Genomic DNA, 20,692 nt, shown 5'->3' with positions numbered 1-20,692 from the left:
TGTTAATCTCGTTCTCGAAAACAGGACACGGCATATGCGAGTTGGGGGATGAACGCAATCTGCAAAATGGCATGACTTTGAAAGCATATTCTCAAAATAAGACAATATGCTTTCAAATATGAGGCACAATGTCGCGTTCTGAAGATCCAATTCTGACACGGTGTTACTGCGTATCAGCTCACAGACATACTCACGCCCACACAGACGCACCAACGCGAACAGCCTGTAGGCACTTGAGCCTTTTTGTCTTGTTGATGCTGCCATCAAAGGAGCTGACTGTGTTTGGGTAACTGTGTCATGAAATTATGGGAACATGGAATGGAAAATTATCTATAGAACAATGGCATCTGTAATGTATGGACAATGCATCCATTTTGCGCGCAGCCTATAATCAGAAATCAGAATCAGAAATCCCTTTATGTCGAATACCATATTTGCTTTGCTTGGATTTTATTTCTCTGTCATTTTAACGAGCGACTGTTAAAGTTTAATTATAGAAATATGTCTATAGAATCGCTAGTCTTTAATGGAGCAACTCAGTGTAAAAGAGCTCAGTGTTTACTCAGCTAAATTCATGACTCAAGTACTAATCACATCGACAGTTAATAGTTATTTTTAAGCATTTTTCTATTTTATAATGTCAACAGAGCAATTATATTTACTTTTATTCATTATATATAAGTTACTGCGACTGGTCTTATTGTTATTTTTCTATTTTTACCATTACCACTAAGCAGTGGTGGGCAATCAAGTCCATCAAGGCTTTTTATGCTGGCATAATATAATCAAGAAATCATGATAATTTTTATCATAACAATTCTAATATTTCTATGTCCCTATAAGAAGTGAATACCTAAGAGAGGTGGGGCAACTTTTTTGAGAGACTTCTCTTGAGATCAGCATGTGACCAGAATAAAATCTTTATCCGACCAATATGGCTGTGTCCGAGAAGTTTTTTGTCATCACCAATCCAGCCTTGCTCGGCTGCCACTCCAGAAGACCGCTGAAACGGACCCTCTCTTCAGAGGAAAATTACACTATCATACCAGGTGACGAGCGGCTCACGCCATGCTATGAAAGCTTATGTTCGGACGTCAAGCTACAAAAGTTAATCGACCACAGCGGAGTGGGGTCATCCAGTTTGACCGGTGTGGGTACCGCCGGTCGTCCGTGAAAATCTTGTTTTCCCCAAATTCCGGAAGGCTAACACGCTAGTGAAGACAATCAATGATGACTTGAAGTGTGGCGGATGACAGACAAATGGTTTCCCTCGTCAAGAACAAAAACATCGTAAATGTTGGCCAAATGATGAACATTGTTGGGAAGCACATAACTGCAGTGCAAACTATGCGGTTAGTGAACAACCAAATAAACCTAGCTGTTAAATTTCCATCATGTAAATCATCAGTAATTAAGAAGTAGAGAAAAAAAATGCACAATATCAAGCATGGTTTGCAATGATTTTATTTTCAAATGTAAATAAGAGATACAAACCCCAATTCCAATGAAGTTGGGAGGTTGTGTTAAAAAAGAAAAACTAATTAAAACAATACAATACCTGAGTGTGTTTACATGTTTTGTGGAGTCTCTGGATTCCCTTTCAGGGGTTGGGTGGCTTCCTCATTCCACGCCTAGTCACGCACCTGTAATTTCAGGCGCCAGCCCCTGCAGACCTGCAGCTCATCATCATCAACAACAGGATAAAAGCTCAGTGCAGCCAGGAGTCAGGCACCAGATTGTCCCGTTACACCTGTGGTACGTGGCGCCTACCTGCAAAAAGTGAATTTGCGCTGCATTACTGCCGTCCTTGCGTTTAACACCAATCCCCGTGTTCTTGTGTGCTTCTTCAAGCCTTCTGCCTGTCCGCCAAAGCCCCGTGTCACCACCGCCTGCTTTTCAAGATCGAACCACATCTACCACCCCACTTGCCTGGCCTGCAGAACACCGGACCCGCTGCCTTCGCTTGCTTCCCCAAAAATAAACCGCTTATCATATTCCGATTGCTCTTGGGTCCTTTTCTCACCCTTACGGTTCTACCCTACCGTTACAGGAACATTCGTAAAAAAAGACAATGGCCGCATATGTAGCTCCAAAACCTGTATTTACTTTTCAGCATCAATGGTGCCTTCACAGAGGTACACACGGGACACTAACACACCCTCATACCATCGTATATGCATCCGCAACCCTTGTGAGGAGAAGTGGGTGGGTGGATGAATGAAAGGTTGGAGATGTAGCCAGAATTTGTAAAGTGGCATTGTTTCTGAGACTGAGGTAGATGTGCTAACCAGTCGACCACAAGTACCGCCACTGTCACAAAATTTATTGGAATTGTATGTTGAAAAACATTCCGTAACTTTTGGACCTTTTTCTTTTGCGCATTCGTCAATTTTTCTGGGCTAAGTGGAAAGGAAAATTTGTTATAAAAAAAAAAAGAGGACACCAACAACATTCATCAATTTGAACATTAAATATCTCATCTTTGTAGTGTATTCCGTTGAATATACATTGACAAGGATTTGCAAGTCATTGTGTCCTGTTTTTGTTTATTTACATTTTACATAATGCCTCATCTTTATTGGAACTAGCTATGTGTACAATTGAATTTTAAGTCACTCAGCAATTTCTCTGTGTGGAGGCTTTTGGCGAAAGCTAACATCCAATAGGGAGCCACTAGGTTTGGACCACCCTCCAGCGATGAACATTGTAACTTGGCAGCCACAAATTCAATTTCTGCAATCTCTCAGTCTGTCCATCAAAATTCACGTGTGCTCCAAAAGTGATAAACAGAAAACAAGCAAAACAGTAAGGGAAGAAGTAAGTGCATTTGTATGAATGCCTTCAAAGTGATTTCCTGCTACAAATGGCCAGTTAATTTGTTCGGCACATTCATGAGACAAAATCCCTCCTAAATAAACTGACAGCGGCTTTTCAGAATGTCTTGTATCTGTTGACATGTCACTCTATGTTGCAACTGAATCTCAGAATTTTCTTATACGGTATACTGATAACGTAGAAGGTGACGAGGAAGTTTCTGGTGTTTTGTGACTACTGTTGTTGTTTATTGTTTTTGAGTGGTGGCTTGTCAATAGAGAGTCTCATTTGCTAACTTGCCATCCTACTGCCTAGCTGAGTTACATTGAAAGGAACAAAAATTTAATCATGAAAATAAATAAATACGTGTAGAAAAAAAACTTTTCAGAATGTTCAAGTGTGACTGATAGTGTTTGACTGAAATGTATTCGGAGTTGCACATTGTGGATGAATGAATACTGTGGAAAGTTCTCCGGCCATAATTGTGCTTTTCCAGAGATGGGCACTTTACCCTATTTTGCCGGTCCATCCGCTGTCCACAATCTGCGCAGCTTTCCGTCATCGTTCCTCTGTCCTTATTCATCCCTCTGCTCAAATTTAATGCAACTTAAGATGCTTATTTTGGCTCTCAATTGCTTTTTCACATAGCCACGCATATTGCTCTGTGTTTTTGCACACTTCTGCCTCTCGTTCTCTCTCTCTCTCTCACTCTCTCTCTCTTTCAGTTGAACGCTCAGTTAAAGGGCCATACATGCAGCAGCATTACAAGATTTGTGCAAATTCCTTATTTGAATTCTATATCCATGGTTCTTGACCCGGTTAGGGACGATTACAGGCACAGACGAAAACCCACTTTCCATTCTTGCTTAGTCTGTACTTTAAAAAAAAATAAAATAAAAAAATTCATCTCTGGTGCATACCTCTTCCATGGAGATCAGCAACAAAAAGAGGAGAATAGAGGTGCACATCCCTTTGTGTAGCAGGTGTGAAAACTGAAATTGTCTCACATTTTTGACATTATACATCAGGAGAATAATCAGGTATTATTATTTGTACACACATATTTTGTGTGATTACAATACCAAATAATTGTATAATACAAGATATTTAGTAGAAGATCTTCACTGATCCTGTTAGGTCGGGACTTGAACTGTCCTCTCATAGGAGAGTACAAAAAAGTGTAACATATGGCAAGAGCCAGAAAGTAAAATCAAAACATACATAGAGTTCGCAGCATCTGTTATAAAGTTAAGTGAAATATAAAATGAGTAGCAGACTGAAGTTACCACTTTTGATCTCTTATCGGCAGTCAGAATTGTTGAACAATGCTTGATGCTGATAGTTGCCAAATCCGTTGATTTAACAAAGTTGCCCCATCAGAACCTCTTTGGAGTTAAACCACTCAACCAAAATCAAGACCAACCTACACACATTGTTCAAACTCTTATTGATACACATTTCTGATGCTTTTGAATCTGTACGCATGCAACAATGCAGTACAAAAGAGACACAATTAAAACATACTCGTACATGCAGAGATTAAAAACTGGGCCAAATACATCTACCAGCCTTTGGCATGACTGGACTCCAAATCCATTTCTATCGACTCTGTCTTAAAAGCACACAGTGTGCAGTGATGTCACAGGAACTCCGAGTGAGCCAGAACACAGACAGATAAACTGACCTCTGGCTGTTAACAGCTGTTGTTGTTATTATTATCACTCATCACTGTGTTACGCTGCAAACTACATTAGTGTTAGCGTGTGGAGTATAAGGACAACACTGTACAGTGTCATTACAAATGGAAAATAAATTTCAATTTCCCTTTGCTATCCAGACGATAAGTATGTGCAGATAACATTTAAAAAAGATTGTGTCAACTTTTGTAGCTCATTTTCCAAGAAAATTGGGGTTTGTGTATTTCGTTCACGTGACTAGGTATCGTTATTATGTAACCCGGTGACACAACATTTTTTCAATATATGTGCGAGTGGTGGTCAGAGAATCAAGCATTCACTCTATCATTGACACTTTTTTATTGTGTATACTGTGTACCAAATTATTAACCACTACGTCACTCACAACATAGTGCATACGGAAGTAAATGTGTTCCACCGTAGAGGGGCCATGGATTAATCTTTTTCTTATCGCATATCTTCAGAGGAGCAAGTGTAAGATTGTGTTTTTTGACATAGAGAAACAATTTGTTATATGAATAAAAATACACCTAAATTTATCAATAATTTAAATGTTAACATGGGAACCCTTCTTTGATATCACCTCAACAAACGACTCTCATTCATTGTACTTGTAATTAATAAGTTCTGCCTATAGTATCTCATTTGGGAAAGGAAGAATTGTATCCCAGTGTTGCAGTTTGAAAGTAGACAGCTGTCAGCCCTCTTAGATTGTCCTTCTAAGAATGTTTGACTGGTTCTCAAGGTTTCAGGTCAGACGATGATGAAGGGAACTGCATTCATTTTTCTCATTTTCTACCAATAGTAGCAAAAGCCTAATAATTATTTATTTTGTTACATGAGGAAAAAAGAAAATTATTACATTTTTATTTATTTATTTCTTATTTAATACAATTAATATGTGGTACTGAATGGTCAAGTCACAGCTTAAAGGGACACTTCATTGGGCTGAACATTGACACTTATATATTAGTTCTACATGTAAAAATGTTGTCAACAATAAAATTCACTCCTCAAGAAGTTGTAGTCGAGGCTGTCCACTCGCCACTTTGTTGTTTGTATTGGTCGTTGAGCCTCTGTCAATTGCACTGCACTCTCGTCCTCATCTTGCGGGTATAACTGTTGGTCCTACTGAACACCAAATCATTCTATTTGCTGATAATATTATTATTTCCTTTCAAAGTTGAGCAAATCCTTACAATTTATAACAGAAATTATAGCTCCATTATGTGATATTTTGGCTTACAAAATGAATAAAACCCAAACCTAAACAAATCTTAATACTAAACACTGATGAACCCGATCCCCAAAGCAATGCAATTTAATGTAAAAGTACTGACGCAATATAGGATGTTGCTAGGATTTAATTAGGTTGTTGAACTATATTATAATTGCATAATGAAAAATGATAGAGTCCATTGAAAGATGGATGCGATTAACAATATCCACGATTGTGAGAATTAATATTATTCAAACGAATGTACCACAGGGCGTAACTGTGAGCGACTGGTTAGCACGATGGACTCACAGTGCAGAGGTCATGGGCTCGATTCTGGCTGCGCCCTTCCTGTGTGGAGTTAGCATGTTCTGCCCGTGCCTGCGTGGGTTCCTGAACACTCTAAATGGTCCCTAGGTTTGTTTTTGTCATTGAGAGAGGTCTGTCTTTGTGTGCTCTGCGATTAGCTGTCAACCAGTCCAAAGTGTACCCTGCCTACGGCCCGAAGACGGCTGGGATAGGCTCCAGCACCCCTGCGACCCTTGTGAGGATAAGTGGTTTAGATGATGGATGAATGTACGACTTAAACCTGCACATACGTTAGGTGCACCCAAGTTTTCCACTGTGTCACATTTAACTCCACAGTTTTATATGATCACTCACTTTTCTAAACTTGAGGTAATATAATATAATATCCAATCTGGTCATCATAATGTTCTTTATTTGAATCACAATTCCACAAGACAGGTCACTTACTCAAAAGTATTGGTGTTTTAAATGCTCTGCATCAGAGTGTTGGTTGTGACTTTTGAACTTAAAGGGATGCTTGATCCAACTGAACATTGGCACTTCTGTAATAGGGACGCATATAAAAAATACATCAGTGCTAAAAATTACCCTCCTAAAAGGCTGTAGTGATTTAAGGGCTTTTTTTGTGTTGCGTTTGCAACAAATTGGCATGCCCCCTTTGGAGCTTGACTTTTTATTTTTTTTCCAGTCTCAGTTGTCTACATCACAGCAGGGAGGCAAGCATTGTAATATTACTTGCTTTGTCAGTTCTGTTGTCTAAAACGGCGACCAATCACCACCAAACTGCAAATGCACATTACTACCTTTGTCAACTTTAACCGTTGAAAGTATAAAAGCATTTTCCACAATAGTTTGGATATATCGACATCAAACATGAGTCCATATGATCACCTTCACAAAAACAAAAATCGTGCACGATCGCTTCACCACAGAGAGGCTGAAGCTGACAAAAGCATGAATGCGCACATGAACCCCGACTGGTTATATTTAGAAGATTTAGCTACGCTGAAGTCTTGTTAAGCCTCTGGACGCAGCCGGCGGCCGGTAGCTGTTGGCAGACACGTATACATGTAACCACCTGGCTGGTTGCTAAACAAACGAGGTTTGCAGAAGAGCTTCGTACCATCCAGATGTACTACTCTGTGTTGTCGAGAACTTTGGTGTCCGCCACTGCTTGCAACTGTCAGCGTTGCGGTGCCAGTGGGCGTAGATTTCGGATAAAGCCCTCATTGACGAACCCTGAAGGTGGTCTTTTTGAACATTTTTTCCTTGCACTCCTGGGGGTCATGATCAGAGGATGTCGGTAGTATTTGTCAACTGGGCATTTGAGACGAGAATGAGGGTGGAGATATTGAGCATCAATACATCATCAACGTTTTCCACCCCAGTATTAGTTTAAAAATGTGAACACCACTGCTACAGATGATGACTTGAGACAAAGTTCAAACGCTTACAATCAGTTACAGGGATATGTGTTATGTGCACACTGCGCACAAATCTATGTGAGCAAGAAGGTTGCCCATTTTCTCCTTCCTGGAGGACGGACATGCAAGATTACAGATTAAAGTCATCATTAAACTAGCAGCCAGCAAGTCCAGGTTGAAAGGAGAGCGGGGGATAAAATGGTGACTTCCAAGATGCAAGCCACCTTGCAACAAGTGGAGTGCGTGTAAACAAATGTGGCTGATCAAATCCAAACCCAACAAAATGTGCCAGTAGTTGGGTTCAGAATTCAATGCATTTTGTTTGATGTAAGCAGAGCATCTCTTACCCCAACAGATGGTTCGATAATTGAGCTCAATTTTAATCTAATGTTTAGTTAAAGTGGCAAAACATCTGACACAGCAGTGCCAACCCAACAGTTGAGTTACAAAATTATGGAACATTTCGATCCACTAAGATCAGCAGTTTTACTCATTTAGCAAACAGAACTGTTTGAAAGTGTTTCCTCTGCGCATGCTACGCATGCTAAATGTCATTAGATACATACAGTCACACTGTAATAGTTAACTCACTTGTTTTCATCCACACAAATCCACCAATGGCTGATTTTTTTTTTTACTTCTATAACACAAGGTGCTTTACCTTTTGTCAGTTTGATCCAGCTTTACTGGAAATACCGAAACTAAAACTTACACCCTGCACGTACATCAGGTTGCAGCTCTTGAGAAACAGAATTGTGGATTTCCCCCCCCAATTAATATGACAACAAGGTATTAGTAGCCACGCCTGGGCCCAACTATCAAGTACCCTATCTTCACGACCATAAGGCACACATTCAAGTCCCAAATCTTCCCCAAAATAAACAAGACGCCTTCTAATGCGACACACATGTTATATAGCAGAGGTATTCAATTAAAAGTCACAGAGGTCCACGACTAAAGTTTCTTCCAATTAAAAGGTCCGAACCAAAGTCCAACTTCCCTTAATGTCTAGCCCATGTTCACATTTTTGTATAGTTTCAATATTTAGTCATTTTCAACAGAGCGCACTTATATACTAAATATTTAGCAATGTTCCCATTAAACACCTTTGCCAGTCAAACAAATATAAGGCGTTTATTTCACATTCAAGAAAATGTGGCTCCAGGAATTTAAGGGTACCACTTCCAGAAAAAACAGTAAAATATCTCCTGCAGAACTATATCAAGTGCTAAGCATTGAGTTAACATCTTTCACCTTTTTTTTTTTAAATCAAAGAGTTATCAGCCTAAAAAAAATGGAAAGCCTAATTATCCAAGTAAAACAAGTCAACATGTTCAGTACACAATCAATAAAAATGGCTGTCCTCATGAAAAACTAATTCAAAATGAGCTTTGACACCACTTTTTCTTTTGAATATTTTTTTAACTTCTCTTAATGAGAAAAATTAGTTTGTGACTGCCCTGCCAGTGATTTAAATCTGGGTTGGAACGGAGTCAGGAACATTGGGATCTGGTAGATTATTTCACACATCTGGGCTTTGTGTTTTCCTTTAAATAATGCTAGTGCAAACACATTTAAGCACTCCTTCACAACTTCCCCATCACTTGAACGTTTTTTATGTTTCCCCAAAATCCATGATACTTTTACTGAATATTCGTTTGCATGACGCTGGGATGTAAACGAAAATGTAAAAATCTGTTGTACTGCACTCAAAGTTCGATGTTTTTGCCTGCGCTCACCTCAAACGTCAGCGGATAACTGTACAAAAGGGCGGTGCTGTGGTGGGTCGGGTTTAGGGGGGCTCGGGCGAGATGTTTGTTTACAGTTCTCTGCCAGTTCCAGCCAGGCACGCCTACGGCTTGAGAGGGCGTCGGCTCCTGCGCACCTGCTGCTCATCAACAGTAATCAACACCAGGATAAGACCCAGCCGCGCCAGGAGCCAGACGCCGGATTATCCCGTTTCCTACGTGGTATTGGCTCATGTCCCTGCACGCTGCAAGTTCGCCCGATCGTCTCGTCGCTCGTTTCCGTCTGACTTCTGTGTCGTCTTGTTCTCCCTCCAGCCGTCCAGTGCCCGTCCGAACCCGAGCTGCCCGTGCCCATCTCCGCGTTCCTGATCAGCGTTCGCTTCGCCTGCTCTCCCCCCACCACGCCACTCGCCTGCCTCTTCCGCGCCGCTCCCGCTGCTTCTCCGCCAGCCCGCCTCCTGCTTGCAGCGCTCGCCGTCTCCCCGCCTGCCAGCCAATCGCCGTTCCCGCGGTCGCTCCCGACCCGCCGCGTCGCTCCACTCCCAGCTCTCCGGTGCCGGCTCCCGATCGTGCTGCTCCCTCACATCCTCATTCAATAAATCCTATTCACATCACCCCGATCGCTCTTGGGTCCTTTTTCCCCAGCTCACGGTTCCCCGAACCGCAACAGAATAATCCGGCCACTCCAATGGACCCAGCGACCCCGGATCCCCTCAAGGAGGTGCTCGCCCGCCAAGAGGAACAGCTTGGGCGCCATGAGAGGATGTTCCAGGAGTTTACGGACTCTTTACAGGCACTCCACCGCCAATTTACGCACCTCTTCACCCAGGTGGGTTCACTCGCTCCCTCCTCCTGCCCCCCCCGGGGGTTCGTCCCCGGCTCCCCCCGCTTCCGTGACGTCACTCCCGGTCAGCAGGGAACCTCATGTTCCCCCGCCAGAACCCTACTCCGGGGATTTAGGCTCTTGCAGCCAATTCCTGCTTAGCACCTCGCTTGTCTTCGACCTGCAGCCCCTAAGTTATTCCTCCGACCGGGCTAAGATCGCCTACATGGTCAACCTGCTCCGCGGTCGCGCCGCCAAATGGGCTACGGCATTGTGGGAGGCTTCATCGCCGGCAATGTCATCTTACCCCGAATTCTGCCAAGAGCTGCGGCGCGTGTTTGACCACCCCGTAAAAGGACGCGAAGCGTCCCGGAGGTTGCTTCTTCTCCGACAAGGCTCCCGTTCGGCAGCCGAGTTCTCCGTCGATTTTCGCATTCTGGCTCACGAAAGTGGGTGGAACGAGCCCGCTCTCCGTGAGGTCTTCCTTAACGGGCTGACCGACTCCCTCAGGGACGAACTGGCTGTCCGCGACGAGACCTCCTCCATGGAGGAACTAATCGTCCTAGCCATTCACGTCGACAACCGTTTACGGGACCGGCAGGCCGACCGGTCGTGGCGCCCGACCAGGCCAGTCGCATGTCCTGCCGCGCCCTGCGCCGCGGCCAGCCCTCCTGGTCCGGTTAAGCCCCCCGCGGGCCCGGTGGAACCCATGCAGTTGGGGAGGACCCTTCTGGACCCACAGGAGCGTCAGCGCCGCCTGGCCCAGCAGCTGTGCCTTTACTGTGGCAACTCCGGACACTTCCTCGCCACTTGCCCCGCCAAGCCAAAAGATCAGGCTCGTCGTTGACCGAGAGCCCAACGGCGAGCCTTCTCGCATCAGCTACGGGCTCTTCCCCCCGGATGTCGGTTCCTGCACGAATCCTTTGGCGACACCAATCCTTCCCTGTCCCGGTTCTGGTCGACTCGGGAGCCGATGGGAGTTTCCTGGATCTTGCCTTGGCGCGGCAATTAGGAGTCTCCATCGAACCTCTCGCTTCCTCCCGGCGGGTGGTGGCGCTGGATGGACACCTGATCGCCCAGGTCTCCCAGCAGACCACCCCCCTGACTCTCATCGTGTCCGGCAACCACCGAGAGTCCATCCAGCTCTTCATCATTAACTCACCCCAGGTTCCCTTGGTGCTGGGGTTCCCGTGGCTCCAAACACACAACCCGGCCATAGACTGGAGGAGGTGTTCCATCACCGGATGGAGCGAATTCTGCCACTCTCATTGCTTGCGTTCCGCGGACCCGGCTCCTTCATCTCCGTCTCCCGCTTCTACCCCTCCCGACGTCTCTTCCGTGCCCCCCGACTACCACGACCTCGCTCAGGTTTTCAGCAAGGACCTCGCCCGTACCCTTCCTCCCCATCGGCCCTACGACTGCGCCATCGACCTTCTCCCTGGGGCCCCTCTTCCCAACAGCCGCCTGTACAATATCTCCAGACCGGAGAAGGAGGCTATGGAGACCTATATCCGTGACTCGCTGGCCGCCGGGCTTATTCGGCCCTCCTCATCCCCCCTGGGAGCTGGGTTCTTCTTCGTAAAGAAGAAGGACTCCTCGCTTCGCCCCTGCATAGACTTCAAGCCCCTCAACCAAATAACCATAAAAAATAAGACCTCGCTTCCCCTCATCGACCCCTCCTTCGAGCCCCTATGCGAGGCCCAGATCTTTTCCAAGCTGGACCTCCGCAACGCCTACCACCTGGTACGTATCCGAGAGGGCGATGAGTGGAAGACGGCGTTCAACACTCCCCTGGGGCACTTTGAGTACCTTGTTATGCCTTTCGGGCTCACCAACGCAACAGCAGTTTTCCAAGCCCTGATGACAGATGTGTTTCGCGACATGCTGAATCGTTTTGTGTTCATTTACCTGGATGACATCCTCATTTTTTCCCGCTCTCTCCCAGATCACCGCCGACACGTCCGTCTAGTTCTCCAGCGCCTCCTAGAAAACCGCCTGTTTGTAAAACCCGAGAAGTGCGAGTTCCATGTTCCTTCGGTGCACTTCCTGGGGTACATCATCGCCCAGGGACAACTCCAGCCTGACCCCGCCAAGATCCAAGCGGTGGTAGATTGGCCCACGCCCGCCACCCGCAAGGTGCTGCAGCGTTTTCTGGGGTTTGCCAATTTTTACCGCCGCTTTATCCGTAATTACAGCAAAGTGGCCACTCCTCTCACCGCGCTCACCTCCACGTCCACCCCGTTCCAATGGACTCCGGCGGCGTCTCACGCTTTCGCCCTTCTCAAGGAGGCCTTCACCAGTGCTCCGGTGCTCAAACACCCCGATCCCTCCCAGCAGTTCATCATCGAGGTGGACGCTTCCGACACCGGAGCAGGAGCCGTCCTTTCCCAACGGGATCCCGTTTCCCAGAAGGTTCACCCCTGTGCCTTTTTTTCCAGGCGCCTGTCTACGGCTGAGAGAAACTACGACGTCGGGAATCGCGAACTGCTGGCGGTGGTGTGGGCTCTCCAAGAGTGGCGACACTGGTTAGAGGGCACCACGATCCCCTTCCTTGTGTGGACAGATCACAAGAACCTGGCCTACCTGCAGTCCGCCAAATGGTTGAACTCTCGCCAGGCTCGTTGGTCCCTTTTTCTAAGCCGTTTCAATTTCACCCTCTCGTTCCGACCCGGTTCCAACAACGGCAAGGCCGATGCTCTCTCCCGCCTGTTCGCGCCTCCCGCCAGCCCTGAGACGCCCGAACCCATCCTGCCCGCCTCCTGCCTCCTGGGTGCGGCCGCCTGGGAGATAGAGCAGACCGTGAGGGACGCCCAGCAGCAGCAACCCGACCCTCGGCCTGACCCCTCCAACCGCCTGTACGTACCCGACGCCGTGCGGTCTCAGGTTCTCCAATGGGGGCACTCGTCCTCACTCACCTGCCATCCGGGCGTTACCCGCACCCTCCGGTTCCTACAACAGCATTTCTGGTGGCCCAGCATGGCCAAAGACACCCGCGAATTTGTGTTGGCTTGCTCGGTCTGTGCCCGAGGTAAGGCCTCTCACTCGGCTCCGGCCGGCCTCCTCCGTCCCCTGCCCATCCCGAGCCGTCCATGGTCCCACATCGCTGTGGACTTTGTCACCGGGCTTCCCCCCTCCAACGGGCACACCGTCATCCTAACAATCATCGACCGTTTCTCCAAGTGCGTACACTACCTTCCCCTTCCCAAATTGCCCTCCGCCTTGGAGACGGCCAAACTTCTTACCCAGCACGTTTTTCGACTCCATGGTATCCCGGTAGACATCGTCTCCGACCGTGGTCCCCAGTTCTCGTCACAAGTCTGGCGAGAGTTCTGCAAGGCGGTGGGTGCCACGGCTAGCCTCTCCTCCGGCTACCACCCACAGACAAACGGGCAGACCGAGCGAGCTAACCAAGACCTGGAGGCGGCGTTGCGGTGCGTGGTGGCCCGTAACCCCGGGTCATGGAGCGAGGCCTTGCCCTGGATAGAGTACGCCCACAACTCCCTCTCCTGCGCCGCTACAGGTATGTCCCCATTCATGGCCTGTCTTGGTTACCAACCCCCTCTGTTCAGAGAACAGGAGCACGCCGTGGCTGTCCCCTCCGTCGAGGAACATCTCCGTCGGGTCAGAGGAGTCTGGGCCGAGGTAAAGGCTTCGCTCACTCGTGCGGCGCAGAGGAACAAGCGCTTGGCCGACCACCATCGGTCCCCGGCCCCAGACTACAGCCCCGGCCAGATGGTTTGGCTCTCGTCCCGCGACCTTCCGCTGCAGACCGAATCACGTAAGCTGTCGCCTCGGTTCATCGGTCCCTTCCCCATCGATAAGATTATCAACCCGTGCTCCGTCAGGCTCAAGCTTCCCGACTCCCTGAAAATCCATCCCACTTTTCACGTCTCCCTGCTCAAACCTGTCTCTTCCAGCCCTCTAAGCCCTCCGACCATCTCCCCTCCACCCCCCCTGATTATCGACGATCACCCGGCATTTACGGTCTCCAAGGTGCTGGATGTGAGGCGCCGAGGGAGGGGGTTCCAGTATTTGGTGGACTGGGAGGGTTATGGCCCAGAAGAGCGCTCCTGGATCCCTCGCAAGCTCTTCCTGAGTGATTCCCCGATCCGGGACTTCTATGCCTTACACCCGGATAGACCGGGTAGGACGCCAGGAGGCGTCCGTTGAGGGGGGGGTACTGTGGTGGGTCGGGTTTAGGGGGGCTCGGGCGAGATGTTTGTTTACAGTTCTCTGCCAGTTCCAGCCAGGCACGCCTACGGCTTGAGAGGGCGTCGGCTCCTGCGCACCTGCTGCTCATCAACAGTAATCAACACCAGGATAAGACCCAGCCGCGCCAGGAGCCAGACGCCGGATTATCCCGTTTCCTACGTGGTATTGGCTCATGTCCCTGCACGCTGCAAGTTCGCCCGATCGTCTCGTCGCTCGTTTCCGTCTGACTTCTGTGTCGTCTTGTTCTCCCTCCAGCCGTCCAGTGCCCGTCCGAACCCGAGCTGCCCGTGCCCATCTCCGCGTTCCTGATCAGTGTTCGCTTCGCCTGCTCTCCCCCCACCACGCCACTCGCCTGCCTCTTCCGCGCCGCTCCCGCTGCTTCTCCGCCAGCCCGCCTCCCGCTTCCAGCGCTCGCCGTCTCCCCGCCTGCCAGCCAATCGCCGTTCCCGCGGTCGCTCCCGACCCGCCGCGTCGCTCCACTCCCAGCTCTCCGGTGCCGGCTCCCGATCGTGCTGCTCCCTCACATCCTCATTCAATAAATCCTATTCACATCACCCCGATCGCTCTTGGGTCCTTTTTCCCCAGCTCACGGTTCCCCGAACCGCAACAGGTGCTTTGTTTTGTAGTGGCGCTTCGCAATGTTGCGACGGTTTCGGAGCATATGACGCACACTGGTTTTGAATTGGCTGCAACCAGAACGAAACTAAATTTCTCCGTCCATTCATTTAAAACAAGACGCAGCGGCCTCGCGAACATTTTAGCAAGGCATACTGTCAGCAGCACTCTCTTCCGGTCTGCTGCGCAATTGGCAGTGGATCGTAAACAAAAGATTTAATTGGCTCAAATCAGTGACACCTTTTCCGTATTTACTAGAATTGCAGCGCCAACGTTTGCGAATGTGCCCTGAAAAAAAATTCATCATAGATTGGGCATGGGTCCGGTCCGAACCTGTCATGCGTATTTCTCGGCAATCGCTGGGAAATACGAGGTGGACTCCAGCATCGCAGACACAGCAAGATGTAGTTTAACAAGATATTTATTATTATAATAGAGAGCACAAGTCAATCATTAATTATAGGCGCCGACAACTAGCAACGGAAAACACTGGTGGACAAACACCAGGAAAAGGAAAACTGACGGTGGAACAGAAAGCGCTTGCAAAAGGCAAGATCGGAAAAACTTAAATTGCTTGCCACGGAAGGGCAAGGAGAAAACCAATTCAACGAACAAAAACAGAAACGGGCAAAGCCTGAGCGTGACCAAAACGAGAAACAGAAAAGCGTCAACTGCAAAGTGCAGAGCGAGAAGGCCATACAATTGGTAGCGTGGGAACATGAACGTGAGCGAGGCAGGAGAAATATTCCGACGCCGCGTGGTCCGCGTCGTCAGCTTTTGTAGTCCCGCAATCATGGTGCTGACGAGAGTCAGGTGCGCGGCCGGAGGGCGCGTCTTTCAAGACATGACGCCCCGAGTCGGGGAACGAGTTGCTGAAGGGATCGCCCACTCAGCTGGGAAAACAATAACAAGACATGGCATGACAGAACGGATCATGACAGAACCATCCCGCGGTCCGCCATTTAGTGATGCCTGCTATCTAAACTGAGAAACTCTCTCAACAATTGGCCCTGAGCCCTTGCATATTTCTGAGTGCATGTTAGTACATCCTGCTGGACACATTCTGGGACGTTCATGCTTCGAACTGACTGTGATAAATACATTATGTGAATACGGTTTTTGGTGATGGTGCAGGAGAAAGCTGGACAAAAGGGCAGTCGTCCATGATGTCGTAGTCTGTCTTATCATTCATGTTATTGCAAGCAAGAAACATTATAGGTTTAGACAACAGACTGCAAAAAAAATAAAAAAATAAATAAAAACACACTGTCCAAAGCACACCACTCACATCTCTCTAAACAGCCATGTGATTGGCTGAGGCTGAATGGCATTGCTGTAATCTTTTGGTGTTATGAGAGATACATGATTTGTGTTCTTTCTTTGTTTCATTGTTTGCTTGTATGCTGAGATATTTTTAGTTTTGATTTGAAACCGTGACTCTAAGGAGTGTGGTGGCCAGTGAAATTCCTCCTCTGACGTTGTTATTACATCTCTCATTTGTCTGAGAAGCTGCTACTGACAGCGATCGCTTATTTGCATGAGTGGTGGCGCGCTAGCATGTGAGAGCTAGCATGCGGCCATTGATACAGCACATCTTTTGGCTAAAAAAATACTGTACATGGCGTATTGCTGCTGAACTTGCAAATATAAAATCCTATGTTTGCAACATCATGCAGCGAATCACCCACTGTTTCCAGTACATGACTCAGGATTGCATTGTCAGACACCAATCGCCGGCTACCAAATAGCATTCCTATTTTGTCCTCATGGCTGTATGCCACCTGCTACAGATAGTGATGTGAGGCCCACAGTGCAATGGACTCCCTCCTCCTCGCAGCCCTGACTACATGGCATATAAGCTGCTCCTCCAATGCCAAACGGATGGGGATGGGGGTTGTTAGGGGAGATAATACACATTTGGAGAGCATTGCGGGGGTGTTGCTTCAGATACAGCTAATCCTCACACCTCATTGTTGAGATGTGGCCGGCTGACGCAGTGCTTGCCTGTAACTCTTTTCTTCCCTTCTCTGTTCCTCCTCTATTCCTGACATGGACGCCTTCTCCTTCTGTCTTTGCCTTCAGCTCCAAATTGTTTTCTTACACTCACACTTGTGGGGCTCAGGAAACTGGAGGAGAGAGGTTTGATTCGAGGCAGGGGGAATACTGTAACAGGAAGCTGTTTTAGTTTAAAGTGGAAGTCAACCCCAAACATTTCTCACAAGAATCTGTTCAATGCAAGCCCAGCAGTCAAAACATGGTATTCTGATTAATGTTGCGTTTGTGGAATATGACCTAAGCAGCAAAATCCACCTGTTTTTACCCATCGCAGGGAGCAGCAATTTTGCCACTTTCTGACTTCCCAGATGCTCAGGGATCAGGTAACGACCAATCACGGTACAATTGTTAACTGAAGCTTTTTTTCGGGGGCAACAGAAGGGGAAGAAACTTTCCAGCTCTTCTCTCTCTTTGAAAATATACTGTCCTGCGATTTCACAGAAAACTTTAGATGTGCATTTTGGTTATACAAAACACGTCATGAAAGAAATTGTCTGGAAGATCTGAGAGTTCTCTGACAGAGAAGAAACCCTTACAGGACAGGATGATGATATTTGAGATAATGATTATTATGATCCTAAACATCATCGATGTTGCTTTGAAATGACCAGTGAACCAATCTGATTCTGATCCAAGTTGAATTAACGGGCTGTTTCAATCCATAGTTCTTTACATTATCAGAGTTGGGCACTTGACCTTTTTGTCGGTCAGTCCCCCGCCCTCTATCTCCGGCTGCCATCTCGGTACCCATCTGGCCTTGACCCTCCGGCCTTATTCATAAAAGTTGTCGGCCCCCATTAGCTGGCTAATTTACTATTTAAATCCTCTTACCTTATTATGGGCTTATTATGGTGGTAAGTGTGCACTTAGACTTCTTGAACAATGAAATAAGGTTAACATAACTGTATCAACACAATTGCTATTGGGTACCATTTTCATCTGCAAATGCACATTTATGGAACTGATAGGGAACCTAAGAATATAAGTAAATAAGATTGTACATTACACCAGTGGCGGGCCTTCAAGGCCTTCTCTGCTTGCCTAACATAATCAAGAAAAAAATATTCTTCACATTGATGTCATATCATATCCTAGCGTTTTATTTTTAGGTGAGTTTTTATCCAATCAGAATTCCGCTAGTTTGTGTTGCCAGGCAGGTTTCACAATATCAGTAGAAGGCACTATTCTTTCCAAGGCCTTCTGATGGAATTTTGCGGGCATCTCTTCTGTCAAAGTCACTGGACTTTTAGATTTGCTAGACAGTTGCGATCGCCAATCAGATCACAAGTTGGTTACTGTGAGCCTTATCGCTGGCCTTACGCTGAAGATGATGAACGTGTTTTATGATTGGATACTCACTCGTGAGGGGGCAGCGCTATGCCGAATCAACACACCCGGAAGTCGCTCGAAATTCTAAACTATATTATTGCTTTTTCAACCACAATAGCCGAAGGAGGGAAATGTGTTGATTTAATTGCAGACACACGTGCGGGGCCATTTTCAAGACGGACCTATCAAGAAGAAGTTAGGTCATGCAACACTCAATAGTGTGTAAGTGTTCGTCTGTATATTATTTCTCCAACCGTGGTGTCATTAATGTCGGTATCATGAGGGGGATTTATTCAAGTAGGACTAAGTAGGACTTCACTGAAGGCCCAGGTGTGAAGTGCATGGCCCGCCACTGCATTACACTGTACACAGCAACGATATCTATTCCTTGAAAATTTGTTGAACTCCCACATTCTGAGTGAAATTTTCCCCTCGGTAGTTATTCTGAAAAGTTTTATTGCATTCTATCTTCAATCCATTTGAATATTTTTTCTTATCGTGATTTGTTGCACCCTCGTTTGTGTTTAACACAGGTCCTGATGCTCTTCAGTTGCTGTATTCACACAAGCAGAAATATATTCATTTAGGAGCTGCTATCGGCCACAGCTCACGCCAAGTCACCCACTACACTGAATGCTTGCTGAAACCAAATTGCAAGATACCCTTTCATCTCTAATGTTCCTAGGAACGCGGTTGGACTGTCAATGGCACAGACAATTGCATGTTTCCTGCGTGTGGGAGCATGCTGGAGGGCAGATACCCTGGTCACCAATGCTTCTTGCTCCTCCAGACGTTAGTGTTTACAATACTTGTAGCGCCGTCACGATTGGGCATCTAGGTTAGCATGTTGACGCTCAGGCTGATGGTGGATCTCTAAATTGTAATCCTACAACGTCTCCATCGAGCGCCCTAGGTACGGACGGCCCAGCTCTGGAAACTCACGTTTATCAACAACCAAAACAGTGTGTGTATGCAATGTTTGACATCGAAGGAGATCTCACAGGCACTCTCGCAAACGGAGTAATACGTTCAGGAACTGGGAAAAAACTGTCCTCAAACTAACAGAACTTGACATATGTTCCGGAAGACCTCACATAACAATAAAACACAAAATTAAGTTTGTTGCTATATACGACGTTATAGCGCTCACAAAAAAATAAAAGAACATTTTCCTGTGGCATTGATTATGTAGACCAATTTGTTGGTCTTTGAGACAAGGATAAAAGCTTCATTAGAAGAGTTTTCCCTACAATTCAAACAACGCTTAGAATTTCCAACTTTTAATTTTAAGGACCACCCTACTACATATGAATGGCACTTGCACAAAGCCATGCCTTGTTCATTTAACCACACACCCATCAAAATTATTTCCAAAAAATAATGAGTAACATTCTGAACCTTATGTTTATTTCACATATGATTTTATCTTAAATTCTGTTGAGATGGTTGGTAATTGAATAAAAACACTTCCAGCACAATATCGGTATGCCATAAAAAAATAAATAGTGCATGAATGAGAGCCACAAGAGTAAAGTGTCATGACAATGTAGACCTGTTCATGTACAAATGAAAAGGACAAGGAAAGCAGACAGGAACAAAGAAATAAAGCCTCCGGGGTCTATTCAGCCTTTTATTGTGTATACAAAATGTTTCACGGCAAATACCAAACGTCAGACGTCCCTAAAGTGGACAGTAGCCAGAGGCAGTATTAATGTCTGACAGATTCTTGGATTCTAGCCCTTGGTCTGCCCTTTGCTTAGCTGAAGCCTTGGCTAAGACTGGCTCACACAATCATAAAGGATTGTAATAGATATATCCGCAGACGTGTGCTGTCAGTGTCACTGAACACAAACACAAGACCACTGCACATACAAAAAAAATAATCTTGGCACAGATACTTTTTAGGAAAGTGCAACATCGATAGTTTTTCTTGTTTAGGAAGCGAAGGACACATATAACAGTTTTTACAGTCTGAATTATCATGCTATTAAAACACACATGCCATCTTTGATGTATAAGGGTCTGTTTAAAAGCCACTGTCTGTAAGTTACACCTGTAAGTAATAAAGTTTCTGATGCATGCGTATCAAAATGATATACATTTCTGAATAAAAGATTATTTCCGATCTTGGATACACATTATATTTGGTATATTATTTTAACTGACTGCTTTCACTTTCTCTGCTTTCACTTTCTTTGAATTATTGCAATGATATCTTGTATGTCAAGTTTTTTGTTACAGCTACAGCTGTTGTGAAAGGCGCTACATAAATAAAGTTGTGTTGTGATTGGCTGGCAACCGGTTCCAGGTGTACCATGCCTACTGCCCAAAGATTTCTGGGATAGGCTGCAGCACAGCCGTGACCCGTGTGAGGAGAAGCGGTTCGGATAATGGGTAGATCTATTTGTATTGGATTAGTGAACATGAACAGGGGAAAAATAAAACAAACA

The sequence above is a fragment of the Idiotropiscis lumnitzeri genome, chromosome 6 (genome assembly GCF_059441095.1).
Source record: "Idiotropiscis lumnitzeri isolate Australia: NSW breed Sydney's pygmy pipehorse chromosome 6, RoL_Ilum_1.0, whole genome shotgun sequence".
Classification (NCBI taxonomy): domain Eukaryota; kingdom Metazoa; phylum Chordata; class Actinopteri; order Syngnathiformes; family Syngnathidae; genus Idiotropiscis; species Idiotropiscis lumnitzeri.
Note: the sequence above shows the minus strand (reverse complement) of the source record.